General features: G+C 37.1%; 1 long non-coding RNA gene across 1 annotated transcript in view; it reads left to right on the top strand.

The window, feature by feature from the left end:
- The first annotated feature begins 474 nt into the window (after positions 1-474).
- Positions 475-4,784, top strand: part of LOC118026636 — a 37,089-nt gene continuing 32,779 nt past the window's right edge. Inside the window, exon 1 of the long non-coding RNA XR_004683636.1 lies at positions 475-1,733. This is a non-coding gene — a long non-coding RNA (uncharacterized LOC118026636). The remainder of the gene's footprint in view (positions 1,734-4,784) is intronic.

Raw genomic sequence — 4,784 nt, 5'->3', positions numbered from 1 at the left:
TGTTCACATCAAAAGTCATAGGATAAAAAAACAAGATGCATACACATGCTGCCTATAAAACACATTTTAGATCTAAAGACACCCTCTGTTTGAAAGTGAGGGGATAGAGGAATATTTATCATGCAAATAGATATCAAAAGAAAGCCAGAGGAAAATACTTATATCATACAAAATATATTTTAAAACAAAGACTGTAACAAGAGATAAAGAAAGCCACTACATCATAATAAATGGGACAATCCAACAAGAAGATCTAATAATTGTAAATATTTATGCAATCAACACGGGAACACTCAACTTTATGAACAATTAAAAGCAAACATAAAGGAACTATTTGATAATAATATAATAATAGTAGGGATTTTAATACCCTATTATTTCAATGGACAGATGATCTAAACAGAAAATCAAGAAGAAAACAATGACTTTGGATGACATATTAGATCAGATGGACTGAACAGATATATTCAAGCATTCCATTCTAAAACAATACAATACCCATTCTTTTTAATTACACATGGCACATTCTTCAGAATAGATCACATATTAGGTCATGAATTAGGCCTCATGTTGTGATGAGCACTGGGTATTATACACAACTAATGAATAATTGAACACTACATCAAAAACTAGTGATATATTATATGGTGGCTAACAACATTAAAAAAAAAGTCTCAACAAGAATGAAAAGATTAAAATCATACTATGCATCTATTCTGACCAAAACACTATGAATCTAGCAGTCGACTACAAAAAAAATTTTGGAAACACCACAAATAAATGGAAGTTAAACAACATGCTACTAAACAAGGAATGGGTCAACCAGGAAATCAAGGAAGAAATTTAAAAAAAAAATACATGGAAACAAATGAAAATGAAGACAGAATGATCTAAAATCTTTGTGATTCAGCAAAAGCAGCCCTAAGAGGAAAGTATATAGCAATATAGGCTTACCTAAAGAAACAGGAAAAATCTGAATAAGTAAACTAATCTTACACCTAATGGTGCTAGGAAAAGAACAAGAAATGAAATCTAAAGCTAGAAGAATAAAGGAAATAATAAAGATTAGAGTAGAAAACAATGATACAATGGAGGCAAGATGGCAGAGGGGTAGGGGACCCGTTGAAACCCCTAAATTTATCTGGATATCTATCAAATCATTTTGAACACCCACAAATTCAGCCTGAGATGTCAGAATATATATCTGAATCTCTACAAGCAGACAAGCACTGCCTGTTGCACGGTAGGATGTGTGGAGTCATGAATCTTTGGGAAAATATCAAAAGATAAATGGAAGGGGGGAAGGAAGCCACCTTAAGCTTGCTCCTGGAAAGTGATAAAACACCGGAGCACAAAATCAGAACCCTTAGAAATCTGCTCTAGTGACAGACATCCCTCTCTGAAAGGCGCTCAGGAAATGAAAAGGCAGAATTCTATGAATGCCATTGTGGTCTCAGGGTAGGAGGAATGCCTGAGCAGTGGAGCCAGGAAGCAGGTTAGGGTCAGTGAGCCCAGGAATGGACTCTCAGCTCAGATCACCATAAACCACTAGCTGGGACAGTCAAAAATCACTCTTTTCCTCAGCAGCCTGAAAAAGTCTGGAACCTGTGCCTGACCGTGCAAAAACCTGCATGGCAGTAGAGACCCAGAAAGAACATTAGAGTGGCACCCAGACATGATCCAGGAGCTTGGGGTGCATGCACGATCCATCGGCCCCCCATGGAATCACAAAGGTCAGTGGCTCTCCTGGGTCCCTGGGACTACCTCCAAGAGAGTTGCAGTGGGCATACACTGCAGGAGGCTGCCTTTTTGGCACATACAGAAGTGGAGACTGTTTGTCTTGGAGGGTTTATTAAAGAAGGAAGTCTGCAAATTTTCTGCTCTGGGCCAGAGGTTTGGGTGTGGCTATTCTTGCTCTGATCCTCTGAAGAGGTGCAAAAAGATGCCAGGGAACAAAAGCAACACAGAGGACAAGTTTCCACTGAGCCCATCCCCCTGACAGGGGGTGGGGCTACTCCACCTAGGCAGGGTTACAGGAGAAACAGCCCCTCCCCCAGAAAACAGGCACCTCCTCCAGAAAACAGTCTGCAAAAATGGTGGACAAAAACCATATGGATCCCATAAGACTGTAAAATCCCAATGCCAGGGGAAAATACTATATTGAGCTCTAGGTGTTGCTTCACGACTTATTTTTCAGGTAAGATTCTCTTTTTTTCCCCCTTTTTCTCATTTTTTTTTTCTTTTTACCTTTGCTCATTTCAACTAGATGTTTATTATATTAACTTATATTTCACAGTTGCTTTTTAACTTGTATTTTTCACACCAATATTTTTATAGATATGTGCTTAATTTTAGTCATTTTCCAATCTATTCAATTTTATCTTTATATATGTATATATATAAAACATATATATATATGTTTTATTTTCATTGCAATTTTAGGATATAGTGTCTTCTACAACACAGAGCAAAATATACCCAGGAACAACCAGAACACTCTGCTTTATCCACACTAAGAGATTATAGCCCCTCTCCCCTCCCCCTTTTTTCTTTTCTTTTTTTTTTTAATTTTCAATTTTATTCTTGTATTTTATTTTGGTTTTGTTTTTTAGTGGTGGCTTCCGACCACTCCGGATTTTGCTAGGGTGCTTCTTGCTTGGGTCATGGTTGATATTGTGGACTCTGCTCATTCGCTCAACCATCCCTTGACAGAATGGCTATGAGGAGGAACTCCCAACAAAGAAAAGAACCAGAGACAATGTCCTCTGCCACAGAACTAATGGATATGGATATAAGCAACCCATCAGAGATAGAATTCAGGATAACAGTCATGAAGTCAATAGCTAGGCTTGAAAAATATAGAATCTCTAAGGGCAGAAATGAGATATAATCAGGCTGAACTTAAAAAGGTTATGAATGAAATACAGTCTAAACTGGATACTCTAAGAGCCAGGTTAAATGAGGCAGAAGATAGAAGAGTCGATCTAGAAGATAAACTGATGGAAAGGGAGGAAGTTGAGGAAAACAGAAATAGGCAGCTAGTAGTACATTTAAAAAGGTTAGGGGAGATTAATGATGCCATGAAATGTTCCATTGTCAGAATTATTGGAATCCCTGAGGGGGTGTAGAGAGAGAGAGAAGACTAGAAGATATATTTGAACAAATCATAGCTGAGAATTTCCCTGATCTGGAGAAGAAGACAAGCATTTGTGTCCAAGAGGCAGAGAGGACCCCCCCCAAAAAAAAGAAGGTCAAAACCCTGACATATAATAGTGAAGCTTGCAAATTTTACAGCCAAAGAAACAATCCTGAGAGTAGCTAGGGAGAGGAGTTTCCTTACATATGAGGGAGGAACATCAGATTAACATCAGACCTGTCCACAAAACCTGTCCAGCCAGAAAGGCAAGACATATTCAGGGTACTAAATGAGAAGAACATGCAACCAAGAATACTTTATCTAGCAAGGTGGTCAATCAGAACAGATGGAGAGATAAAAAGCTTCCAGGACAGACAGAAACTAAAGGAATATGTGAACACCAAGCCAGCCCTGAAATAAATATTAAGAGGGGATTCCGTAAGTGAAAAAAGACCACAAGAGACACATAGACCAGAAAGAAACAGAGAACATCTACAGAAACAGGGACTTTACAAGGAATACATTGGCACTAAATTAACATCTTTCAATACTTACTATAAATGTAAATAGGCTGAATGCTCCTATGAAAAGACACAGGTTTTCAGATTGGATAAAAAAAGCAGGACCCATCCATATGCTGTCTACAAAAGACTCATTTCGAATCTAAAAACACCTCCAAATTGAAAAGGAGAGGATGCAGAAACATTTACCATGACAATGGACCACAAAAGAAAGCTGAGGTAGCAATCTCATATAAGAAAATTAGATTTTAAACCAAAGATCATAGTAAGAGATGTAGAGGGACACTATATCATATTTAAATAATCTATCCAACAAGAAGATCTAATGATTATAAATATGTATGCTCCAAATATGGGAGTAGACAATTATATAAACCAATTAATAACCAAAATAAACATGTTGATAATACTGCATTAATAGTAGGAGACCTCAACACTTCACCCACAACCATGGACAGATCATCTTCTAGCAGATGTTCAACAAAAAAACAAGAGCTTTGAAGGACACATTGGACAACATGGACTTTGGAGATATATACAGAACATTCCATCCTAAAACAACAGAATACTCATTCTTCTTGAGTGCACATGGAATTCTCCAGAATAGACCATATATTGGGACACAAATCAGGTCTCAAATGATTCCAAAAGACTGAGATTACCTGCATATTTTCAGACCACAATTCTTTGAAACTGGAACTCAACCACAAGAAGAAATTTGGAAGCAATTCAAACACTTGAAAGTTAAAGACCACCTTGCTAAAGAATGAATGGATCAATCAGGTAATTAAAAAAAGAACTTAAAGAATTTTTGAAACTATGAAAATGAAAACACATCAGTTCAAAACCTATAGGATATTGGAAAGGCAGTCCTAAGAGGGAAATGCATAGACATCCAAGCCTCTCTCAAAAAATTAGAAAAATCCCAAATGCACAAGTGAACCGTACACCTAAAGGAGCTGGAGAAAGAACAGCAAATAAAGTCTATTCTGAGCAGGGGAAGAGAAAAAATAAAGATTAGGGCAGAAATCAATGAATTAGAGACCAGAAAAATAGTAGAACAGATCAACAAAACTAGATGCTGGTTCTTTGAAAGAATTAGTAAGATTGATAAACTTCTGGCCAGA

This window comes from Mirounga leonina, unplaced genomic scaffold (genome assembly GCF_011800145.1).
Source record: "Mirounga leonina isolate KUSES-001 unplaced genomic scaffold, KU_Mleo_1.0 Mir_263, whole genome shotgun sequence".
NCBI lineage: Eukaryota > Metazoa > Chordata > Mammalia > Carnivora > Phocidae > Mirounga > Mirounga leonina.
The sequence above is the reverse complement of the archived record's forward strand: the minus strand, read 5'-3'. Positions and strand labels throughout refer to the sequence as shown.